This window comes from Zootoca vivipara, chromosome 1 (assembly GCF_963506605.1).
Source record: "Zootoca vivipara chromosome 1, rZooViv1.1, whole genome shotgun sequence".
Lineage (NCBI taxonomy): Eukaryota > Metazoa > Chordata > Lepidosauria > Squamata > Lacertidae > Zootoca > Zootoca vivipara.
This window is the reverse complement of record NC_083276.1, coordinates 41511828-41538250: the sequence shown is the minus strand read 5'-3', so window position 1 is coordinate 41538250 and position 26423 is coordinate 41511828. Positions and strand designations below refer to the sequence as shown.

The following is a 26423-nucleotide window of genomic DNA, read 5'->3' as shown; positions in this document are numbered from 1 at the left end:
GCCAGCAATAATCCTAGGTAGGTAAAATATTGCGAACAGCTCTGAGAAGGGAGTGAGTTTTTGCTTTGCTTCTCTTTTGATTCCACTCCTTCCATCCAACTACCTGAAATGTCATATTGCCAGCTGCAATCTGAAAAACGTAACAAACTCAACAGATTCTACTTGGGTAGAACTGCAGTGGGCTATGAACAAGTGCCATTAACACTTTAAGACTGTTCTTACCTATACAAACTTCTGGTATTTCCAACTCTCTCGTTGCTGCAGAGCAGGGAAAGAGAGAACCTTAAAGTTTAAATAAATGAGAACATGTGGATTCCATCCCACGGGCCATTGAAATTAGAAACACAAAGCAAAGGGAAGTTTCTTTTAATCAATCATCTCCATGGGACTTTCTTTGGACTTTATGGTTATTTCACAGCACCTAATACAAATTTAGCTGATGAATACTTTGCTATTTCACGTTGTCCTGTTTTATTTCCCCCCCTGCCCTCCTCTTGTTTCCCTAAATCCAGGAAGTTCTGCATTTTGGAATGAATCAAAAGGAGTGTGGTGCTATTTATAGAATACACTGAAGGGTGTACTTGCAGGTATTGCGAACGTCAAGGCTACAATCCTGTGCACAGTTCACTTGCTTAAAACTAACTGGAACCAGCAGCTTTTAAGTCACTCAAGTGCATGAAGAATCACAAAACTCTGAAGGAACCCCAGCTTTCTGATTATATTGCTCTGGGGATGATTTTGTACATCCTGATCACATTGTCAAATTCTGCATTCTTACCCTTGCAGTCAAGGCTTGCCCTTGAAAGACAAGGCAGGAGGGGAGTCATCCTACCAAAGAAATACAGTACATGACCCAAGGTTGAAGTAGCAAGACCAATCTTTCAAAAGCACCAGAAAATCCCCCATGAGCAGGTGTGAATCATTGGGGACAACTTATGAAGGGGAATCGTGTTGGCTGTTCCCGCACTAGAAATACAGCTAGCATGAATGAACTGCAACATTATTCTATCTATTCCGCCAGGCTTGCGCAGCCAACTGAGAAAACACCTTTCCACAATAGTCAGCTGATTTCTGGTCTTAAAAGTTTTATTGCATGGTTTTATGTTTAACATTTCTATTTTTAAAAAATGAATGAAATAGACATTATCAAGAGGTCCTGTTTCTACTCCTCGTGGAAAGTCTTTCCTCAGTTTCTGGCAAAGACAAGAACAAGTGTCTCAGCTTCTACCTTGGAGGTGGGGACAGAGTGGTGATGGCTTCCATAGTTGTGATCTTTGTTGGCTCAATGTAGGGAACCCAACTTTGAGAAACACTGGTGTGGGGAGTAGAAATATCCTTGCCCGTTTCTCTACCTGCAAGCTAGAGAGAAAGGTTGTAGATGACTTGGAACACTTCTGCCAGACAGCACCACCAGCACCAAATCAACCCTCTGCTTTTCTCCTCCAGCTCAAAACCTTTGGCGTGGAGAAGGTATCTCGAAATTGTCTCCAGACTCCTGTGCATGCACAGCAGTAGACAACAGGTTTTCTACATATGAAACTCACAAGCAAAAATTTAGCACCCTCGAGCTGATTCGGTGGCATGAGTTTGCCACCCAACGACAGTGATTGAATGACACGGTGGCCTAAAAGTTACTAAAATCAAAACTAGAAAATGCCATTTAAAAATTAATCTCTACTATACTATGCTCCAAAATTAAAGTTTTGCCCATCGAGTCTCTTATTCAAGCGCACATGTGTTTTTGGCCAGGTAAGGCCAGGTTATGAGAGCCTCAAGTTATTAAACACCTCCATCAGAACAGACAGTTTCTACCAGCCACTTTCCTGTAAAAGTTAATTGCTTGGCAATTAAATATTTCATTACTAAGCAATTAGCACTTAAAAGGTTTAAGTGCCGAGCACTCAGCTGCATTCTAGAACTGCACAGGAGGCAGGGAAGGCACCAATCCAGGCAAGGAGGGCACCGATCCAACAATCCATGTGGCACAGCCAGGGGAGACCAGGTATGACACAAAAGCAGGTGTCAAATGCCATATTGCTGAGAGAAGACTCAATGAGGGATGAGCTTATCATCCAACTGTTGGGCTTGCATATTACAAAAGCTATAAACTGCTGTTCATACAGTGAGAATGCAAGCAAGGAATGGATGTTAGTAAAAGGAGCTGCAGAACCCTCTGAGAAATTTTACTAGGAAAATGTTTTGCTTTGGGTGAAATTCCTTGTGCTCTGTGTTAACAGGAAGCACACACGCGTACAAATGCATCTCAAACCTTTGCTCTAGGAAGGAGCTGGCAGCTACAGCATCCTAGAATTGCAAAGTTGGAAGGGACCCCCAAGGGTCATCTAGTCCAACCCCCTGCAATGTAGGAATGACAGCTAAAGAATCCCTGACAGATGGCCACCCAGCCTCTGCTTAAAACTTCCAAAGAAGGTATTCTGTTCCTCAGCTCTTACCCTCAAGAAAGTTCCTCATAAGGTTTCTGTTATGAATATAGAAAAAGGCAGAATAAAAGGTGGAACGTAGAAAAAGGATTTATTTCTGTTCAGACTATTTGCCCATCTAGTGCCAACATGGTCAATGGTGACAAAGGTGTAGCCTGGCAAGAGCAGGAGAGACAAAGGTTCCCTTTATCAAGCCCATTATTCTGTACTCTGAGGAGGAATGGCAGAGGCATTTCCCAGAACCTGTTGCGTAATTCCCCCATCCTCCCTTTTATAAAAAAAGCTGCAGATACCAAAGACTGCACCAGGGAGCAGAGCATGTCCTTGACCAGGTAAGGTTGAGGAATGGTCCCTACCTTAAATATGGTTGAGGTTAAACAACCTCTGAAAATGCATATAACATTACAAGATTCCCTAAGTAATGGGTCAGTGTTGACTGGAGGAAAAGAGAATGCTGAAGCAGGAAAAAGTGGCCCTTGGGAACAGGGTCACAACCATACTAAGGGATGAGATGGACTTATGAAAGACGCAGAGTAGGCTTGCTGTTGGGCCAAGGAGGCAGAGGCAATAGTTGGCTTTGCAGGGCACAATCTTAGCCAAAGATCCTACACAGAATGAGAAGATCAGTTTACATGCAACTTACAGGAAGAGGAGAACAAAAGCAAAATGCCACTAAGTGCCATGCAGAGTTCAATCTTGTCAAGTGTACAAAAATGCAAACAATTTCAGTTTATATAAAATACCCTTAACACACAACACAGGAATCCTGGGCTGATTACGTAGTAAGAGGAAGGAAGGAGGAGCTTTACATTGAACTTCCTTTCTTTACATTCAGTGCAGCAGCCCTTTCCTTCAAAACATCGCATCTGTAATGTCCACGCAACTAGTCCTTTCCAAGCCCTGCGTTGTTTGCCCGACTTATTAGCTAAATTCAATTTTTTTTGTACTTAGTAAATAAAGAAGTTAAGGATGGCAATGGTGTTATACTCTGATCAGTATTAGAAAAAGTCAAATGGGAACCACCACTAGCAACAAGATGCTTGGGATGGTTTTTCCTTTTGGGGGAAAACGCAACTTGACCAACAAAACCTCCACTGTTGGTCTCAGGAGTATAGTTTAAATAGACTTAACCCAGGATTATTAGACAGGTATAAAAGAAACACAAAACCCTTTGATGACAAGCACCAATAATACGATTCATCAATTTCCAAGTGACAGGGCTGGGTATGGTGCTTTCAAATTCCTAGGAACAGCCATACACACAATTACTATGAGGCTTTCCTTCCAAGTTAAAACTTAAAACAAAGACAATTTTATGAGTTCTTTGTTTAAAAAAAAATGTCAAAGGATGCGCTATAATGTGCTTAATTGTGTGCTGTATAAAAACAGTTTGGCTTTTGAATCCTCCTGTTCCATGTTAAAAACAAAACAAAACCCAGCCATAAAATTAGGCCATCAGAACTTTATAGCAACTACTGTACTACAAAATCTTTGCCTCTCTAAGTAACTAATAGTACACAAGTAGTACATCATCTGATGTTCTTCTGAACCTTGTGAGGGGTCCTAAACAATGCCTCCCCTTTCCCCTTTTAGTCTGTTTCTGGAGCATATCAACATGGTTTCTCCAAGGAAAGGTTCTGCCTTACTAATCTTTTCAAATACTCTGAGATTTAAGGCATACATATAAACAGAAACAATGTAGACGTTATGTATTTCTGTTTCTGTAATGGTTTGGATAATATTTCCTCACAAAAGTTGTTGGATAGGATGTGTTCTCCTATGGATTAGAAGACAGATTTTTTATATACAAAAAAAACACAGCTAAATATTTGGAGTAGTGGGTCAGCAATGTTGCACCCAAGCCTGCAGATGACATCTGCTATTCAGGATGATGAAAAACAATTCAATGGCAAACAGCTCCCGAAAGAATATTTCTAGGGTGAGCAGGCAATTAAATGGTGAACGTGATTCGAAGTATTTGATTGGCAAAAGATTTGAGGCAGATAAAATAAAGTTCTTCTTCACAAAGTAGTTCTTCCAAACGAAACATAATTAATAAGGAATCGTATCCAACAAAGTTGTCCCCTTAGCACACCTTTGACTCCGTTGTCATCCAAGAGTTTAGCTACCTCCCAAAGTTCTAATGCCAAAGGAAGATAAGAAGATTATAGCTGAATTAATTCTTTGCATCTGTCTTCACAGGGAAAGATAAATGGAAGATTCCTGTGCCTGAACTAAATTTCGCAGGAAGGGTGTCTGAGGAACTCAAGCAAACAGTGGTGCTGAGAGATGAAGTTCTGGGCAGAATAGACAAAATAAAAACTGACAAATTGCCAGGTCCAGATGGCATCTGCAGGAGAGTTCTCAAAGAACCTCTCAAAGGGGAAATTGCTGGATCTTCTAACCAAAAAAAAAAAGTAATTTGTCGCCAAGATCAGCCTCTAGATCTCAGGACAGGAAAGTGCCCAATGCTTCACCAATTTTCAAAAAAGGATCGGGGACGGGGAGAGGGAGGTTAATGGAAATTGCAGGTCAGTTAGCTCAACATATTTTTCAGGAAACCTGGTGAAAAGGATTGCTAAAGATAAAATAGCCAACCACAGAAGAACAAGCCTTGCTGAAACAGATCCAGTATTGCTTCTGCAAGGGCAAGTACCGTCTCACAAACCTGTTCGAGTTCTCTGAGAGTTTCAGTAAGCATACCAGATGTGTTCCAGGTCACATAGGAACTAGTTAAACAACAGGAAGTAGGAATAAATAGTTCTCCCAAGGGAGGGATGTAGAAAGTGGAGTGCTGACCCACCAAGGATCAGTACTGGGACCTGTGCTTTTTAACTTGTTCATAAATGATCCACGGTTGGGTTGAGCAGTGAGGTGGCCACATTTGCTGATGGTACAAAACTGCTCAGGGTCATCAAAACAAAAAGGGATTGCAGAGAGCTCCAAAATGACTTCTCCAAACCGACTAAATGGGTGGCAAAAACCGGCAAAAGCAATTCTATGTAAACAAGTGTAAAGTGATAACATGTAGGGGCAAAATATGTTTATTTCACATAAAGACAGTGACACGTTTTTTTCCATGTGTAGGAATGCTGTGTGGGAATCCCCACCTTAGTCATAAGCTCCCATACATAGTGGAATGATTTCTAGCATACAGGAAATGAGTGCAGCAGAGCCAGTTCATGCACTACATTTTTAGGGGCATATCTGAAACATCTAGTTATGCATCTAAAAATGTGAAGTATGAATTTAGAAAAAAAACAGTCAGACTAGTAGTTACTATTATTATTAGTGATTTATCTATTTGCTACTTAATTTAAAAAAGTTTTCAAAGAGCTGTGAATATTTTCCCCAGTTGTGTTGGCTGCAAAACCTGGGCTAGCATATAATTTGCTAAATAGCCAGTGTAACAAACACAAAGGCCCAAACTCCCTGCTTCTCATCAGAAGCCCCCTTTTCTGTCCACAGACATCTTCCATTCATAAAATGCACACACAGTGTTTGCATCGCTGTGGGTTAAACCACTGAGCCTAGGGCTTGCCAATCAGAAGGTCAGTGGTTCGAATCCGCGCAACAGGGTGAGCTCCCGTTGTTCGGTCCCAGCTCCTGCCAGCCTAGCAGTTTGAAAGCACGTCAAAGTGCAAGTAGATAAATAGGTACCGCTACAGCGGAAAGGTAAATGGTGTTTCCATCTGCTGCTCTGGTTCGCCAGAAGCGGCTTAGTCATGCTGGCCACATGGCCCAGAAGCTGTATGCTGGCTCCCTCGGCCAGTAAAGCGAGATGAGCACAGCAACCCCAGAGTCGTCCGCAACTGGACCTAATGGTCAGGGGTCCCTTTACCTTTATCTTTTACATATAGGAATAAAAACATCACAAACTAAACAATGTGCTAAGTATTGCAACCTCTCTCTCTCTCTCTCTCTCTCTCTCTCTCTCTCTCTCTCTCTCTCTCTGTGTGTGTGTGTGTGTGAGAGAGAGAGAGAGGCAGAGAGAGGCAGAGAGAGAGAGAGAGAGAGAGAGAGAGAGAGAGAGAGAGAGAGAGAGAGAGAGAGAGAGAGAGAGAGAACACCCCAGATAGTCAAAATCCTCACTGACTGGATTCTTCTCCAAAATCACATGGGAGACATCCCATTAAAATATTGTGATTTTGGAGTTTGTCTTTATTATGGATGACCTTGCGGAGCTTTGTTTGTCCCCTTTCACCAACTGAATGAACCCAGGCTCAGCCTGTAGAAGGATGCTCTGCTATGTACCTCAGAACAGCTGCTGTAGGATTTCTATTGAACAAGTGCCACACTGTCATCCCCCCCCCTTTTAAAAGCAACAATTTGTTTCTTTATGCCCCTTGGTCCTAATATTAATACATCCCAATTAGGGCTGGGCAATATCAGCTTTTCAACATCGTGATATATCACCAGCGAAACGCTGTGGTCTGGCAATATACTGTGATGTTGAGAAAACAAGCTGGGTGAAATTGCCACACTGTGGGAGCTGAGACAGTTTCACCCCACCGCCTAGCGGGCTGGGACAAGGCAGCTTGTTTGTACAGCTCAGCTGGCAGAGACATCCCTGGTGCTCTCCCCGCTTGCGCAGGAGTCAGCGCCAGGCTTGGGAATCCTTTAACTGCTCGACTGAGGGGAGCGGCAACCGCACACTCCTCAGCCGGGTAGTTAAAAGATGCAGAGAGAGGAACAAGCTGTATCAGCACCTTGCCAATGTAGTGTTTTTTTCCTCCCGCTGCACAGTATGAGGGCAGAGTAGGGTGGCGGTTTCACCAGTGATATAGCACTGAGTGAAGCCAACATTGCGGTTTGCTCCTCATACCGGTCCTGGGCGATGTATTGATATATCCTAATCCTAACTGGAGCTCTTGAAAGTGCCTGGTCAGTTGAACTAAGGATCCACCCAGCCACTCAGCTACTGCGCATACATGCAAGGAGAGGTATCTGCAAATCACAGAAGAATCACAGCCTAGCTGACCGTGATCACTGGACTGAGAAAAACATGCACACAGGGACCTTGGAACCATTACTATTAGCTACCAATTCTTGTGGATAGCTGAACTTGTGCACACAAACTCAGTAAACACTGAAAACATTCACCTGGTCACAAATAATTTAGTATCACCCACTGCCAAACCCAGATTAATCCTAGTAGGCATGTAAACCAGCTAAATGTTAGACCAAATGTTGCATTAACAGCATTATATATCAATTCACATTATTATTTTTTATGCCTTTCCGATCTACAGGACACAGATGAAATGCAAGGTGTTCTGGCTAAGATTGTCCATTCAAATAGTTCTGTGTAATTCATTGTACCAATACGTTTGTATTTATAAGATGCACATGCTACTTTCCCATAAAACTATGCTGAACTATGCAGTTTCCATCCAACACTGAAAAGGTATTACCTGAACAGAATGCATGAGCAGAAACCAAAGAATATGAAGAATGTTGAAGAATAATCAAATTCTTTTTAAAAAAACAAAAACACCACCCTCCTATCACCAGCACACACAAAAAAAAATTTGGCCATACCATTGATATGCAGCAAAAATCTGCTTAACAGCTTTTGTTTCCCAAAGGCACATTTCTCAAGCCATGCATTTTATAGACACAGTCCTTCCTACTGCAAGTGCCAGTCTACCAAGCAGTGATCCCCTTTTAAGCCTCCTCATGCTTTCATAAGCACCTCCTGCATCTGCCCCAAGACCTCCTGGAACATACCCATCCCAGCAAGAGAAAGAAACCTTTGCCTTTATCACTAATTGTATCCTCACGGTAGGAAAGATCAGATAAATCCCAAGACAGGCACTTCTATCTGGATTGCACACACAGGCCAAGCAGCCACATACAGTAAAAGACACACATCTTATGTAGTTAAACCTCCCAAGCGTGAGGGGGAAAGTGGAATCATTACTTCCATGACCTCCATAGAGCAGCTATGATTCCTTGGCCTCGAGTAGTCTTCCTTTTCGCTGATCAAAGGTGCGTCTCACACTCCACCGTTTGACGGAAGAAAATAGATGCTCTTCTCTCCCGTCAAGTAAACAAGTAAATTAATGGCACTGAGAAAGCAACTTCAAAGGTGTTTTGAGTTTTAAAAAAACACTTTACAAACTTTACAATTTCTATCTCCTAGAGAGCACATTTTCACACCCTTTATTGGAAGTGTGTATAGGTTTTAATCATCACAACAAAAAACATTTCATTCATGGAATATGAAATTTTGGAAGGACACTACAGTCTGTAGAAGCAAAAGAGTGAAGTTCAGCAGAATATTGCACCTGCCAAGTAAGGTGTAGGTGGCAAGCCACATTTCAAAGTGGAATACAAGGTTATCACACTGTGGTTACAACGCTAGTCCTGTACCTATTCTACAGATACAGTCATACCTCGTGGAATATGGTATCTGAAGAAGTGTGCATGCACACGAAAGCTCATACCAAAATAAAAACTTAGTTGGTCTTTAAGGTGCTACTGAAGGAATTTTTTTATTTTACTTCGACCCAGACCAACACGGCTACCTACCTGTAACCAGTCATACCTCAGTTTAAGTACGCCTCAGTTTGAGTATTTGAGGCTTCCTGGTTTGTTTATCCTGCTTTTACCAGCAGAGAAGCAAAGCAGAAGCAAGAGGCAGCTGGATTATCATCACATGTGAACACACCCACTGCTGTTGAACTCCACTTGAAATGGATGTGAAAAGGCAACACATAGGGCTGGATTGAACTAACCTAATGCGCTAGCGGAAGCCAGAGTAAGGACTCCTGAAACTTCAACCAGCCGTTCCTCTGTCTCCTCTCCCCGCACCCCCCCCAAATCCACTTGGGATGGTTGGGAGAACCCCCAGAACAGTGCAGTGGGGGAGGAGAGGGGAGATCGCTCCATGGGGCAAGCAGCAATGCCTGTGGTGGTGGACCGGTAGTCTTAGCACAACAGGATAGCTCAACTGGTAGAGCAGGAGACTCAATCTCAGGATCGTGAGTTCAAGCCCCATGTTGGGCAAAACATTCCTGCACTACAGGGATTTGGGGTAGATGACCCTTCCAGCTCTATGATTCTATGAATACTGAATTACCGTCATACCTTGGTTTAAGTATCCCTCGCTTTAAGTATTTTCAGTTTAAGTACTCAGCGGACCCGTCTGGAACGGATTAATCCACTTTCCATTACTTTCAATGGGAAAGTTCGCTTCAGGTTAAGTACGCTTCAGGTTAAGTACGGACTTCCGGAACCAATTGTGTTCGTAAACTGAGGTACCACTGTACGATTGAAGAGCAGCTGCAGCCCACGTCTATGGATAGACTCAAGAGCAGTGTTCCCCAAACTTAGGTCTCCAAGCTGTTTTGGAGTGCAATTCCCATCTTCCCTGACCACTGGTCCTGCTAACTAGGGATGATGGGAGTTGTAGTCCAACAGTAGCTGGAGACCCAAGTTTGAGCTCAAGAGAGCTGTCATGCAGAAGGTGGGTCAGACTTGTTTTCGGCTGCTCCACAAGGCAGGACTAGAGCCAACCAGTGAAAATTGCAGGGAAACAGATTTTAATTACTATATACAATTAGGAAAAGCTTCCTAACCCTAAGAGCTTTCCACTCTGGGAGGTGGTGGGCTCCCCTTCACTGCATTTAAGCAGAGGCTCCATGGCCATCTATTAGGAAGGCTATAGTTGCATGTACATTTCACACTGAGCTAGTCTGCCACTGCAATCTCTTCCATGTCTATGATTCTTAGTCTCACAATGTGATATTACTCCAAGTGTGCACAAGACGGAGGGTGGTAGCAAACAAAGTTGTCCTATTCGTGCCAGGGCCTCTGCTTGAGCAACAAAACTTCACTTTTCCTTTCCCCTCCCTGTGTGTCCCCCCCCCCCATTTCATTTGGGAGCGTTGAGGGAACCACATAAACAGATTTGGGGGCTGCATGAAGGAGGAGAATTTCAGTTTTGCATGTGGGAGTCCTTGCGCAAACGGGATAACTTTGTAGGATACAATCCTTGAAGTCATAGGTGAAGTTCTTCCTCATTTCTATCCCTGCAGAGAAGACTAGTTTCTTTTTCAAGATAGCAATCTTTACTATGCCAAGCCAGGGAGGCAGAACCTATTTCTATCCCATGGTCTCCCTCCACCCTAATCCCCAAAACTAGAAACACCTTCTTTAGCATTGTCTACAATACCTGTTCTCCATATATGGGTGATTAGGAAAACAACACTTTCTACTCTCTACAGGTTAGCCAACAACAGCACCAATTCAAGTTTTATTATTATTTATATCCTGCCCCTCCTCTCTCAAAGGAGCCCAGGCCACATTCCAGAAGCAAAATAATGTCTACTAAGGCTTCAAGTACTTAACCATGTTTGGGTGGTTGTAGCACAGTTGTGGTATACCACGGGTGTTATTAGGTCTTTGCTGGTTGTGCTTACATTGCTGGGCACTACTGACACAGCAGCAACTTTTCATGACGAAAAGGCACTCTCATTCTACAGATGCTTAGTAATCATCATAAAGAATTACTATCAATGGGTACAGAAGTACCATGAAGGTGTAAACAAGGGAGAGAGAAATCTCTTGTGCTTGGTTCTTTGCTGTACTGGTACCAAACGTTGTTCAGCTTCTCAAGCTTGATGTGGAATGATCCACCATGAAAATGTTTCACGAAATCTCGCTATGAGCTGCAATAGTGCAGGAAATTAGTGCGAAAATAAAATGACAAAATTGCACCTCTGGCTACCAGAGACATCTCTCAGACCCAAACCTTTCTTCCCAAATAATCTTTGCTACATACGCTAGACAGCTCTTACCAAGGATCACGCTATTTTTGCAAAAAACTACATAGGCCATCACTTGAGGTCACCTTCAAATGCAAACACCACATACCCAGCATGAAGGACTGGGTGATGTTGGTGTCCCAAAATACAAGCTCTTAAGAGTCAGAAGGCAGGAGCTGCAAGGCTGGTTTTGTCATGAAAGTAGAGACAACCAACTCTCTGTGCTATATATATATAATGAAAAATGCAAACAAAAAACAGTAACCATAATCAAGCTCCCACTCCCACTTTATCCAACACAGACGCAGAGTAAGAGAATTAATCTCATTAATTCATCAAAAGACAGTTCAGAACAGTTCACAAGATTAAAAACACAAGGTAAAAGCACAAATCAATAGTTAAACAGAAACAACAAAACAAGAAAATGGGATGGTATAACCAGTACTTTTTTCCTAGAAAAATAGGTGTTGGTACTCACCATTAAGTTATTATAGTGTCACACTTTTTAACAACTGTGTGCCCTTGAGTACCCCCTTTTAAAAAGCATGGGGTATAAACAAAAGGCCTTCGTGACTTCAAAACATTATAGTCATAAGGTAAAGGTAAAGGTAAAGGGACCCCTGACCATTAGGTCCAGTCGTGACCGACTCTGGGGTTGCGCGCTCATCTCACATTATTGGCCGAGGGAGCCGACGTATAGCTTCCAGGTCATGTGGCCAGCATGACAAAGCCGCTTCTGGCGAACCAGAGCAGCACATGGAAACGCCGTTTACCTTCCCGCTGTAGCGGTTCCTATTTATCTACTTGCATTTTGACGTGCTTTCGAACTGCTAGGTGGGCAGGAGCTGGGACCGAGCAATGGGAGCTCACCCCGTCACAGGGATTCGAACCGCCGACCTTCTGATCAGCAAGCCCTAGGCTCAGTGGTTTAACCACAGCGCCACCTGGGTCCCTATAGTCATAAGGAAAGTCAAACAATTCTATATTTCCAGTCATGGAATCATAGAATCATAGAATTGTAGAGCTGGAAGGGGCACAAGGATCATCTAGTCCAGGGGTGCCCAAACTACGGCCCGGGGGCCTGATGCGGCCCAATTGGCCTGCCAATCCGGCCCGCTACGACCGCCGCCGCCCGCTCTTACGGCGCGCAGCGCGGCAGCGCTCTTCCGGGTCGGGAAAAAAGCGCCGAAAATCCTTTGTGCGCATGCGTATGGGCCTCTCCCGACCCGAAGAGGTCATTTCTGGTGCACTTCCGGGTCGGGGAGGCCCATACGCATGCGCACAACAGATTTTCGGCGCTTTTTCCACCCTGGAAGCGCGTCGCCGTGCCAGTAAGCACCCGTGCGCATGGGCGCGCACTCCCCCGCCCGCCGGCCCACACAGGCGCGCGCTCCTCCGTCCTCCGTCCTGCTGCGCGATCGGCACGGTGGGAACCGGCCCAAACGCCGGTAAGTCTGGGGACCCCTGATCTAGTCGAACCCCCTGCAAGGCATTTAAATCTCAGCTAAAGCATCCATGACAAATGCTTATTCAACCTCTGCTTAAACACCTCCAGACCTTTGATAAATGAAAGGCAACGTATTTTTTTGAAGTGTGTAGCATTTAGTAGTATTTTAATACTTTCTGATAAAATGCTCACCATGACAGATTCATTGACATCCAATGAATGTTGGAAGATTTAGGACAGATAAAAGAAAGTGCTTTTTCATGCGGTGCATACTCAAACTACCTAGGAGGTAATTATGGCTTTAAAAGAGGATTAGACAAATTCATGGAGGAGAAGGCTATCAATGGTTACTAGCCATGATGCCTATACACTACCGCCACTGTTGAAGGCAGCAATGTTTCTGAATACAGGGTGCTGGAAATCGCAGGAGGTCAGAGAGTGCCCTTGTACTTGTGTTCTGCTCCCTGGTTTCTCATAGGCATCTGGTTTGGCCAGTGCGAGAAAAGGATTCTGGACTAGATGGGCCACTGGTCTGGTCCAGCAGGCTATTCTTATATTATTATCATACCTTCCAACTCCCGGTTAGAAAAATCCGGGATCAGCAGCGCCGGCACCGGAGGTCGCTTATGAGCATGTCTGGACATGCGTAGAAGTGAATTCTGGTGCCGCTCTACCTGATTTCCAGGCATGGGCAGAGCACCCGAAATTGGTTCTGCGCAGAAGGAGCCTCCCAGGCAGGTACTGAAATCTGGGGGATTTACGGGATTTTCTCCAATCAAGGCTGCCAGCGGGAAACGGTTTAAAATATGGGGGTTTCCCACGAAAAACGAGAGACTTGGCAGCTATGGCTATCATCAGTGTCCAGATCACAACTGACAGATGTGAACATATGCAGCAAGTACAGGATGTGGACTCAGAAATCACATACAGTGGTACCTCGGTTTATGAACACAATTGGTTCCGGAAGTCTGTTCATAAACTGAAGCGTTCATAAACTGAAGCAAACTTTCCCATTGAAAGTAATGGAAAGTGGATTAATCTGTTCCAGACGGTCCGCGGAGTACTTAAACTGAAGCGTTCATAAACTGAAGCGACCTTTCCCATTGAAAGTAATGGAAAGTGGATTAATCCGTTCCAGACGGGTCCGCGGAGTACTCAACCTGAAGCATACTTAACCCGAAGCATGGGTGTAATTGGTTCCGGAAGTCTGTTCATAAACTGAAGCATTCATAAACTGAAGCGAACTTTCCCATTGAAAGTAATGGAAAGTGAATTAATCCGTTCCAGATGGGTCTGCGGCGTTCATAAACCGAAAATTCGTAAACCGAGGTGTTCATAAACCGAGGTGTTCATAAACCGAGGTTCCACTGTACACAGAGAGAGAGAGCTTGGGTATTGTATGAATATGCCAAATCGACTAACAAATAGGCCTAGACATTGTTTGGGGGACTTGTTCTGGGAAAAACAGCCCCAAAGTTAGCCTTTGGTCAGTTTTAGAAATCTCAAACAATGATAATGACGACAGCCCTGTTCTAACTTGCTGTAATCGCTGGTGTAGAGATGATGATGCAGCAGGCTGTACAGAAACATCCAGGTTTACTGTACATTTGCATGCTGCCCTAATAGAGGGAACAGGAAAGTTCTTCACCTGATGTTAACATTTCCAGGATAGCAGATGTCGCAGAACAAAAATGCAGAAAAGCAATGGAGAATATTGTTTGACTAGCAGTGCAGACTAAACGACTTTAACCACTGTGGTGAAAATAGCCGTTTTTAAGTACTTATGTTTTCTCTAACTACTGTAGAATTGTTGCATGGTGGGAGTTCTAATAAATGAACCCCTGACCCATGAAAAGATTACACACACTGTCTCTATCTCCCCTAGGAAAGCTGGAAGCGTCACATTTTGCATGGATGCCCCCAGCTGCAGACTCCAATGCCTGCTCTTCTTGTTTTCTTAGAGCTTAAAAGCCTCCCTCCCTAACTTCTTGCTTTATACCAATGAGTCCAGGTGTTTAGTTTCTTCACTCCATCAATGCTATATCAAACCTTTTCATGCAAATTCCTGCCACTGTTTAGCAACCTTTATGTCTCTTTTAGGGTTGCCGAAGTCTCCCCAAATAATTCAGTAGGGAATCCAGGATTTTGGCTTACCCACCCAGCTTCACATAGACAAGTCTTGTTTCAAATGAGCTTCAACCTTTACCCCAAATGTTCATATCTGCATGCATTTTTTTGCATGAAAAATACTTTTAATTAAGCTAGAGTGAAGATGCACACAGCTTAAGTACATCTTAGTGTCTGTACTGCTAGCAATCATGTAAAGTTTGCTTTATTTACCTTTCAGGAATCTTTTGGGGATTTAAAATGGTATATATAGCAAACTTAGCAATATTAAGTATTTTTTTTAAAAAATATCAATTTTGCATATTTCATACACGTTATGAAATATTATTCACAGTCATAGCTCTGAAATATTAGAATATATAACTGAATCCACGTGCTACATCCCATTAGTATATTTTTGCCATCAGAAAAGGATTTATTTGTCTTCCTTCCCTACATTTCACTGTCAACCTTAACTATTTTAATTATTTCCCACAAACTCACTAGATTAGAGACTTCCAAAGCAGGTGCATTTTCTGTCTTGCTGTCTCTATTTTCACTTCCATTATGTTAGTAACCACTTTAGCATCCTTTTTGCTAATGCTCAGACATCTAGCATATCCAAGAAAATTTTTTAATGAATCTACGCATAAGCATAAGGAATATCCCAAGTATTGAGTATGCTTGTATCCTGAATTTTCAACCCACCAATGTTTACAGTCTGCTCCTACTAAACCACACTTCCAAATATAGCCTAGAATTTCTTGAATCTTATACGAATCACATATGTATATATTGATATAATGGTTTCTTTTAGACTATCAGCTATTGATTTAGTAAACTAGCCAAAAGTACTAATATTCATCACCTGTGGAAGATAAGCAGTTAGCTGGAAAAATGTAAACACATTCTGCATTTCTTTAAAATTCACCTCTGCTAAGATACTAAGTATAATTAAATACAATCACATTCTTGAAAGTTCAATAGACTGTCATATCTAGAAACTAGCTAGTTTTCCTGTGACAGGATAAGAATACCTTAGAACACAAGGATACGCCCCTCTTGTTTACTCCAAGTTAAAATAAACGATAACAATACAAAGGTGTGTATATGTTCCTCCTTTATAACCAGAGATCCATTTTGCACTGATATTGACTGACGCACTAAGATGAAGGTGGATATTATTTTTAAATGTTCTTGATAAAGTATATACTTCAAGACAAAAGAGAAGTAAGTTTAGCCATTTACCTATGATATTCCGTATTTATTCTACTGATCTTGATCTCTTCAAATCTTATCAACTAAAGGACTGTGCTTGTTTGAAATTAAATCCTAGAGTTAGAAGTGACTTTAATCCCCAAATATTTTATTGAAGGTTTCTAAGGAATTTGAAAGAAATTATATCTTGCTTTTACAGCTATGTGATACGAAAACTCATAAATTCTGACTTGGTTGTTAATCCAGGATGAAGACTAAAGTCATTCATTAGTGTTGTGGTTTCTTTTTTCCTTCACTTGCCATATTAATCAATCTTGGGCCTTTAGATAAATATCCTCCCCTTTCTAATTAGAAAAAGGGTTCCCATTACCCACTGAAACGCAACTGGCTCATGGATAACACATAATTTTGCCCCAATGATATAATGCATTAGTTTGTGCAAAACTGAAGGTGAAAGAAAAATTCCGGTGAAAGAACTAAGCATCACTGAATTAAAGAAGTATAACTTTTCATCAACTCCACAGACCTGTTGTATTTTGCTCCTCTTAACCATTAAAAGAAATACTGCACTTGAAATCCTCTCAGGCTGGAACTGTCTGGAATTGGATTTAAAATCTCCTGCCCAAAAATGCCCCTTTTTCAAGGCTATCAACATAATTAACTCTATACTGCAATCTTCTGAAATCTGTACAGTGGTACCTCTGGTTAAGAACTTAATTCGTTCCAGAGGTCTGTTCTTAACCTGAAACCTGAAACTGTTCTTAACCTGAAGCACCACTTTAGCTAATGGGGCCTCCTACTGCTGCAGTGCCGCCGGAGCACAATTTCTGTTCTCATCCTGAAGCAAAGTTCTTAACCCGAGGTACTATTTCTGGGTTAGCAAAGTCTGTAACCTGAAGCGTTTGTAACCTGAAGCGTTTGTAACCCGAGGTACCACTGTATTAGGTTCGTATCCTGATTCCATGGCAATTTTGCTTCTGCATGCATTTCTTGCTGACTTTTCAAAGCTGCCTATACAATTTCTCACTGCTTTGCCCTCTAGCAACTGAATCAGCCAAATGTCCTAGCAGAACGCAAGAGAGTCCTCAATAAAAAAAAATGTGTTGTGGGTGTTGTTGTTGTTTAAGGCAGCTAATATGCAGAAACATCACAAGTTACCGTAACTTTTGGGAAATCAAGAGTGAGCAACCTATTGTATCGCAAGCAATTAGCTCAGCACAGGGGCTCACTCATAATTTTGTTAGTGCTCACACACAACCCACGGTTGTATCCTACCCTGACCAATCCAAACTTTTGTTATGTAGCACACATTCATTGTGCAGTGCTCCTTACTTTCTCTATTTTGTTCAATGCAATTAAATTGCAGTTATGCACAGGACTATAATGGCGATTTTCAATTAGTTCAATTGATTAGCTAAAAACTAGAAGTTGTTCCCAGAATAGCCTCATTGCATTATTCCTTCATCTGGGTGTTTACAGCTACTTATGTAGGTTAGTAGGGAGAGGAAAATATGCATTGCACAGAAGCAAAATCCAAATGTATCCTCTACTTGAGGATCAAGGCTGGTGGTGAGTTTTCTTTTTTTTTAATTAACAGGTATTAATTAAAATGGTTACGTTACTTGTGGTACCAATTGATAAGGTATAATTGCATGTCTGACTACCAAGGCTCACCAACTATTTCAGCTGTTTGTTTTGCATCTAATGATTGCTGGGAGTGGAGCTTCTGTACTGGAATAAGTCGGAATATATAACTGGAATATATAACTGGAACAATCACTTCCAGGTTTGCAGCATTCGGGAGCCCAAAACGTCTGAGGTCCAGGGCGTTCAGGATCCAAGCTACGACTGTACTAAGTCTTCAAGTCCTGCTCCACAATCCACTGACTAAAATGCATAGGTAAACAGTGCAAGGCTACTGTTTTGGCTCCCAGACTTTGAAAGTATCTAAACGCTTGAACGTCCAGCCCCCTCTTTGATTCTGCTTTGGCATTTCATGAAAAATGATACTGCTCAGCAGGGCTCTGGTCCATAACTGTGTGCTTTTCTCTTTCATGATGATGATTTTACGCTGGGCTATTTCTTCAGAGCCAGTAGTTTTGATTAAAAATAGCAGAACGTTGTTAGCACCTTTAAATACTCATTAACGGAAAGTAGAGTGAAGAATAAAAGTATTTTAATAAATAAAATCCACTTCCCTTCTATTTCGAGATGATTATTAATGCAGGCAAGAATTCCAGTCTGGGGCCCGGTACATACAAGAGACTACCTGCAAGGATCCCTTCAAACCTTGCTTTCTATGACTGATTTACACACTTGACCAAGACAAGAAACCCATCTCTAACAATGACTTCAGATTTCTGTTCATCCTGCTTTGAGCTGGGAAGATAGGATAGGCCACATCTAAGTTCTCCAGAAGTGCATGGCCAAAGACGCTGCACGTCCTCTTACATAACACCGGTCCTGAAAGACCTACATTGGCTCCCAGTACGTTTCTGAGCACAATTCAAAGTGTTGGTGCTGACCTTTAAAGCCCTAAATGGCCTCAGCCCAGTATACCTGAAGGAGCGTCTCCACCCCCATCATTTAGCCCGGACACTGAGATCCAGAACCGAGGACCTTATTGATAGTGGCACCTGCCCTGTGGAACACCCTCCCAGCAGATGCCAAGGCAATAAGCAATTATTTTACTTTTAGAAGACAACTGTTTAGGGAAGTTTTTAATGTTTGATGCTGTATTGTTTTTAATATTCAGTTGGAAGCCGCCCAGAGTGGCTAGGGAAACCCAGCCAGATGGGTGGAGTATAAACAATATTATTATTATTATTATTATTATTATTATTAAGTGCTGAGCTATCAGCACTAGAAAATCCCTTTAGGCCAGGTACTTCCCGCCCCTGTGTGGCATGGGCTTCATATTCTAACTGTAATGAAATATTGGATGGGTAAAAATCAAACAATACAACTTAAAAAACACACTAAGCAAATGAAAAAGTCAGCATATATCCTTGAAGATAAGCGTGCACTAGATCAGCTTACAAACCCGATGCAAGCAAGATTCTTGAACCAGCAAATATTCTGATTTATTATGATGCCAGAGATTCTTTCAAATGCATGAATTCCTCAAGCACTCTGTAAAAGTCCCTTTGGAATGTCACAAGGAAAATTTAGCATTGCGCCACCTACTTGAAACCAGAACTCTGGATCTCAATCCAATCTACAGAACACATCTAGCAGCTTGCAAATGCCCTGTAGGCAAGAGCTTTACACATGGAAATTTTGGAAAGAAGGGCAACCTGTTTTGGCTCCCAGACTTTGAAAGTATCTAAACGCTTGAACGTCCAGCCCCCTCTTTGATTCTGCTTTGGCATTTCATGAAAAATGATATGAGCTTCAAAATAGAAACCAAAACTCAAAGTCACAGTTTATCCATCGATTCACCAGGTGATCTCAGGCATCTGCCTCGGATCAATTTCTTACAAAATGGAAACTAACAAAAGTCGATGCAATAAGGAAATGTTACTTGCCTTAAGGATTAGTCAGGCTACATATCTAAATAAATAAAAAGTAATGATCCATCTAGAACTGGCTAATCTCATAAAATCAGAAGCATCCGGAAAGGAGCAAGAGCTGATCTCCTGAAGTTACTTTCACATTATACTACAGAAAGCAACACAAGCAACCAGTTTTGTTTTCCATACAGACAGAAACAAATGGAAATCAGTGTCATTTGACTCTTAACTTCGTTCCTCTACATAAATGACAAGAAACCTTAACTTGGAAATAAAAACAGAAAGGTACTTTCCTAATCCTAACATTATTCTTCTACGTAAACACAACTTCCAGATTTTAGAAGCTCAAGTCAGATGTGTGAACATGTGGTCTACCTAATGAAACAGAATGCCTGATGTTCCACACTGAAGAATATCTGAAGAAGTGTGCATGCACACGAAAGCTCATACCAATGACAAACTTAGTTGGTCTCTAAGGTGCTACTAGAAGGAATGTTTTTATTTTGCTTCGACTACGGCAGACCAACACGGCTACCTACCTGTTCCACAGTGTAGTTATGCATAGGAGTGATGACACTGTTATAAAATCATCAAAATGAAAACTATACTGTACACACTTTTCACAAAATAGTTGTCCGACATGCAACACTGAATTGCTACAATCTGAGTACAAGATTAATTTAATGCTGTTACCAAACATTTTTAGAACACTCATGAAGAACCCCTAAAGATAATTTTGCAATACAACTTCAATCCTCTTTTCTGTTCATAAAAGAAATGAAGTTCTAAAACGAGCCTGTAAAAGGTTTTTAAACACGTTGGAGATATACATTGTGGATGACTAATCAATCATATTTTAACCTTCCCACAATTTTGCACATCACTTGCAAACAGAAATGTTCCATCAACTGCACCATTTCAGTTCTCCACCCATTCCTGCCTATTCAGAAGGCTATGGTGGGAGGGAAGATAACCTGTCAGTAACACTGATGTGGATTTCATTCTGGATACCCATTTTCGCTCTCTGTTGAAACTGTCAGACAAGGAGGGGAAGGGGACTTCTTACCTACACTCTCTTGCTACTCTTAGGACATGAGGAGGGTGTGAAAACTGGTGTTAGCACCTTCTCCCTAAGTGCAAGGGGTGGCAGCTTGTGAATAGTGATAAAGGACATTCCAGTAGTCCTTACTGGAAGGGAAGATGATTCCAAATTTGATAGCCAATGCACTCAAAAACGTACATCTGATTTTGGCCTATGCAAACACTACACATCCAAGTTGTGATAAACAGAGAAATACCACACAAAACAAATATTTATATTCCCTGAACTATTAACGATTACAAAATAATTATCTCCAGGAACAAGTAATACATCCGCTTGGCTCCCTTTGTTTTTTGCTACCACTTCACAAATGTCTTCCACTATTTTGATGGCAGCTTTCAAATATCACAGCAAATCAGTAACTTTACTTTGCCTCACTGAGGCATGTCTCTTGAGCCAGTGTCAAGTTATTAAGTGCCTTGTTCTTTCTAGAGAAAACCCATCAAGATTCAGTTTCCGATGCCTCTTTCCCACGACCACTTTCTTTTTTTAAACCCTCTTAGGGTTGATCGCTTCTGTTCTGGCGCTCGGTTCCAAGTTCCTGTTCCAAAAGACCCCTCAGGAGAAAGAGAGAGTGTCTTTGTCTTTTACAGCCCATTTTAAACAGGACATCTGTCTCTGTGTCTGGTTTACCCCAAAAGGTGCCTCGGACCGACACAGCAGCCCTCTCCCAACTAGGAAACAAGACTGGGTGACAATGTCGTTTTCAAAGAGGCAGGGGACAAAATTAGGAACGGGGGAAGAAGAGAGAGAAGGAGAGAGAGCGCCAAGGAGGCCCTTCACGTGGTCTCCCATGGGTTCAGTTCCTGCCTTTCCCCCAGATGAATCGGGAGGGGGAAAGGGGGTGTTGTTTTTTCGATCGTCGATGTAAAAGTTAAATGGCTTTATTACATAACTTTAGACCTTAAAGCTAATCCCAGGAAGCGAATAGGCAGCCTGACCCTCGCTAGCATGATCCAAGTGGGCCACCGGGGAGTCGTTGTCAGAGCTCAGCCCACCTGCCACCGGGGGCCATTTCCTCCCTGCTCTCCGGAGGCCGGGTGATGGGCGGGGTGAGACGGGAGCAGCCCGGAGTGTCCTTCAGCTCGGGCAGAGGACCAGCCCGAGGGCCACGGCGCCCTTCGGGGAAGGGGGATCGCCGCCCACCCCCAGCGACAAGGCAGGCCCCCGGCGACACACACACTCGAGAGGAAGAGGAGGACGTTGCAGGGGAGCGGCGGCGGCTGGTACTGGAACCGCAGCCAGCAAACTAGCCACCCACCCACCCACCCACCGTGACACGAGGAAGATCAGGGAAACGGGCTGAGGCGCCCGGAGGGACACGCTGCCTGAAGACCTCCACCGATCGTCCTCCCTCCCTCCCCTCCAGGGCCCTCGTGCCGGCACCAGCCGGATCCCAGCAGAAAGTTCCCGGTGGACCCCCGGCTGAAGCCTGCGCGCCGACTCGTCGCCGGGGCGTCCCGCAAGAACCGCGCCCCCCTCCACCCCCCGCTTCCCCGGCGGCACCTGTTCCCATCACCCGCCCGCGCTCGGCAAGTTCCTCGACGCTGCGCCCTTCCAAGCAGCGCCGCCGCCGCCGCCGCCGCCTCCGGCTTGTGGGGCTCGCGAGGCTGGCGGCGTCGGCGGGCGGAGCCCCATCGCGCTGCCGGCCGGCCGGTGCAGATTGACGGGCTGACGCCGAACTCGCTCGCTCGCTCGCTCGCACTCACCGGGGCGCTCGCGGGCTGCTGCTCCTCCGTCGTCGTCGTCGTTGCCGGCGCCGTTCGGATCAAGCGGGCCCACCCAGGGCAGGCGGAGGCCCCGGCCGGGCTGGAATCCGGCGGCTGGAACGCCCCGGGGCGCCCGAGTCCCGGGCTCCACGCTGCTGCGTCAGCGCCGCCTCCTCCTCCTCCTTCGCCGCCGCGTAGCCGCCCGGCTGCGGGATGGGGACTGGAGGCGCGCCCCCTTCTGGGGCCCGCGCGCTCAAGGCCGGAGGAGGGGGCGGCGGCTGCTTCTCCTGCTCCCGCCGCGGCTCCCGCTCCCGCCGCTCCCTCGGCGCAAGGAAGGCTCGGCTGCTGTCCTGCCTCCGCCGCTGCTCCGCGCCCGCTGCTGCTGCCGCCTCCGCCTCCGATGTGCTCTAACTCCCCGAAAGCAGCAGCGGCAGCAGCGAGCCCCTTGCTCCGCTCAGGCTCCGTCCTCCCTTCCTGCTTCCTCGTCGGCAGCCAATCGGCGACCTCCCCAGCGCCGTCCGCTCCGACGCGCCCGCCAATCGCGAGGCACCTGGCCCGCCCCCGCTAGCCAATCTCCGCACCAACCACCCGCCCCAGCCAGGTCCCAGCGCAGGCAAGGCAAGGCAAGGCAGGCGGGCGGCTCCCAGCGGACACGGCATGGCCACGGCCGCCCAGCCAGGGGGAGGGGCGTCCCCACGCGAGCGGCAGCATCCTCCGCGCGCGCCCCGCCCCCTACCGCCCAACCTGTCTTCTCAGCAGCCCCGTCGAGCCTCTCGCCCGCCCGATCGCTCTTTTCCCGCCTGCCCAAGTCCCCATCTGCTTTCCCCATCCTCCCCTGGACGTGAGCGGAGCGGGGGCGCCTTCCCTCCTCGCCTCGGCCGCCCCTCGTGCTGACCCACGCTGCTTTCCCCGCGGGGAGGAGAAAAGCCCCGAAGAAGTTTATTTAGCCCGGGTCCGTCCCTCCTGCCCCCCAAATTCTCCCCTCCTCTTCCCGTGCCTCTTTCTCGCCCTGTCACACAACGGACTAGCCGTCACCTTGGTCGGTCACCAGCAGCACCCTCCTCCCCTTCCATTCGAGCGCCTCTTCCTTTGTTGCATCCAGTCCCCTCGGGAGAGCTTCCATATTCAGGTCACCGGCTCTACTTGTCAGTCACCCTCCACCAGAAGCCGCCCACATCGGCCCGAGTCCCTCTGCTTTCTACCTACCTACTTTGCCCAGAAGTTCGTAGGCTAGCCTGCTTTCCCTCAACTTTCCCTTACTGATTGGACTTTCATCTCGACCAGTCTCTAAAGCTTGGAGGAACATTTGGACAGCTAAAGAAGAATCGCGGCCCCCCAAATCCCCATCTCCTTGCTAAGGGTGGGGTGGCCTTAGCAGCCTCACTTCCACTGTTGGGTACTTCTAGACTGTCCTTCCACCTCATCTCTGCAACAACAGGGCACCTGTGGACCATAGCTGTACACACCGTAGACAAATGCAAGCTTGATTGCATTACCATTTAATATGATTACATAGCACTGAATATTGAACCAAATCTTCAGCACAATATCAAGGCTGCAGAATAAATGAGCAAAACATTGCATGCACCTTGGTAATGTTCAGTGTGTGTGTGTGTTCCTCCTTCAGGGAGCCTAATGTGACAAATGTCAGGTTAATAGGACAGGCTTTTCAATTTTGCCTTCTAACTGTCCCATGTTCGTTCATTCTCATTTTCCAGTTTTGCTCATAGAGAACCAAAGGTTCTTTGCTGTGTGCTGCAAAAGACTTAGTTTGGGGGCATTTAAACTGATCTGGGATCATTTACTGCAGAATAATCTCTTGAAGGCTGTGGGCTACCTACCCTCAGGCTGTTTGCAGGTTGCGACCTTTTGAGCAGCTGGAATTTAATTCCAGGTCCGCACATTATCTACCTTAGATCACACACAAGCACTCTACCACCCCGAATTCTAACCATATTAAACTACAATGACTGATAAAAAGCCACATGAATGCATACATAATCCATTTTGCTTCTCAAGCTACAATTCCCTAAAAAACGAATCGACAAGTAATCCAAGAGTACCATGACACTAGCCTACTGCATGTACATGATTTCACTTTTGTATTCCTTGTGAATTATTTTGGAATAATTAACTACATCTTGTTAATTATTTTGGAATAATTAACATTTCTCTTGCTATAAACAAACACTAATATAAATTTCCATTTCAGCTGAAAACACATACAGTTTTTGCAGTATTTTCCAGGAATCCCAACAGAAACTCTTTATTTTCCCAGGAGATGGGGGAGCCCTGGGTGAATGTGAGTTCAATATATGGCGCAACAGTGGAAAAAGGAAACGTTTCACATTCGATTAGTTTTAATACACTTTAATATAACAGAAATTAAAGTCATCTGCATCTGCAGGCATCTTGGCTTTTTGTAATTTTGCTCAACTCTTCTTGAACTTTATGGTGCTCCTTTTCAGTTGCTGCTTCTGCATCCACATACATGCTTACTGGTTCATTCACATGAAGAAGCACAAGGCAACTCCCATAGTGGTGCTTTGGGATATATAGGCAACTCCTATGGTGGTGCTTTCCAATAAGTGAAAGCTCCTGCTTTCACATACATGCCTGTTATCTGAGGATCTAATATTTACAGGCCTAGTACTTTCTCAAAGATCTGCTTATAGTTGGTTCACAGTCCCCCAGACATCATTCCATGACATCATTATCACGATAATCTCTTAGACACTAACAAAATTAAGTGGTAGCGGAAGTGTGTGTTTATATATCAATCTCAGATCAGTTTCTAAAAATGAATTGAAAATTTAAACACTGCATGTGACTTGTGATCATAGGGAAGGGTGAAAGGTTTAGAAAGGGGAAAGGGAGGTTCCCTGCCAGTCACTACTTTCTAGAATTTACAAGACGGTGAGTAGATCAAGTTGTTTTGAAGAGTGTAAGAAGGCCATCCACATCAAGTGATCTTAAGCGTGCACTTGAATCAGGTGCTTGAAGAAGACTAAACTGCAATCCCCAAGAGCAATCCCTCAAACACTGGCTCAGCCAAGGATATATGCATCAAAAGTCAGGTCCACATATGAAAAGTGAGAAATTTCATTTCATATGCCTAGAGCAGCAACAGCCCTGGTTTTTGTATAATTTCTGTTTTGTTTATTGGGAAAATGTCTACATTTCTTGGAAAAGTGTCTGAATTACAACACATTTCTCTGACTCATCTTAAAATGAAGCAGCTGTCACTGCTGGATTCTTTAAGAATGATTTCTTTAAACGGGGGCATCTTCTGCTTCAAAATACTTACAGATGCATCATTCCCCCCCCCAACTCCCCCTGCCTCCCAAAATAGCTTTGTGAAATTGCTATCTGTTCAAGTGTTTTAAGATACAAGAACTCTGAACAGCGACACGGTGAAACAATTTCTGTATCGCTGTGGGGTTGGTTGTTCACAACAGCTAGAGATTCCAAGGATGCTATCCCACATCAACTATCTTGCCTTCAGTTTAAGCCAGTGGTGGCCAAACTTGGCCCTCCAGCTGTTTTTGGACTACAACTCCCATCATCCCTAGCTAACAGGACCAGTGGTCAGGAATGATGGGAATTGTAGTCCAAAAACAGCTGGAGGGCAAGTTTGGCCACCACTGGTTTAAGCCAGAAGAAGAAGAAGAGTTTGGATTTGATATCCCGCTTTATCACTACCCTAAGGAGTCTCAAAGCAGATCACACTCTCCTTTCCCTTCCTCCCCCACAACAAACACTCTGTGAGGTGAGTGGGGCTGAGAGACTTCAGAGAAGTGTGACTAGCCCAAGGTCACCCAACAGCTGCATGTGGAGGAGCGGAGCCCCGAACCCGGTTCCCCAGATTACGATTCCACTGCTCTTAACCATTACAAATGGGCTAGCAGAGATGACACTGCCCAAGTGTAGTCAAGTGTTGCTTAAAGTAGCAGACAATGCTGTACTTTTCCCTTTAGGGTACTGGTTGCCACACTTCCAGTTTAGAATAAGCCAGAGAACAGAGCAGAAATCGACGATTTGGACAGAGCCTAAGAGCTTAGTAGAACTGGAGGTGTGGTTGGTTGTTTCGCACATCATGCTAAGTCAATATTTGGCC

At 44.4% G+C, this 26423-nt stretch overlaps 1 protein-coding gene across 1 annotated transcript in view; it reads right to left on the bottom strand.

Moving 5' to 3' along the window:
* BAHD1 (bromo adjacent homology domain containing 1) overlaps positions 1-22764 on the bottom strand; it is a 67247-nt gene extending 44483 nt beyond the window's left edge. The window contains exon 1 of the mRNA XM_035111179.2: positions 22307-22764. The gene's annotated coding sequence lies outside the window, so the exon portion shown is untranslated. The remainder of the gene's footprint in view (positions 1-22306) is intronic.
* Between the last annotated feature and the right edge of the window lie 3659 nt (positions 22765-26423).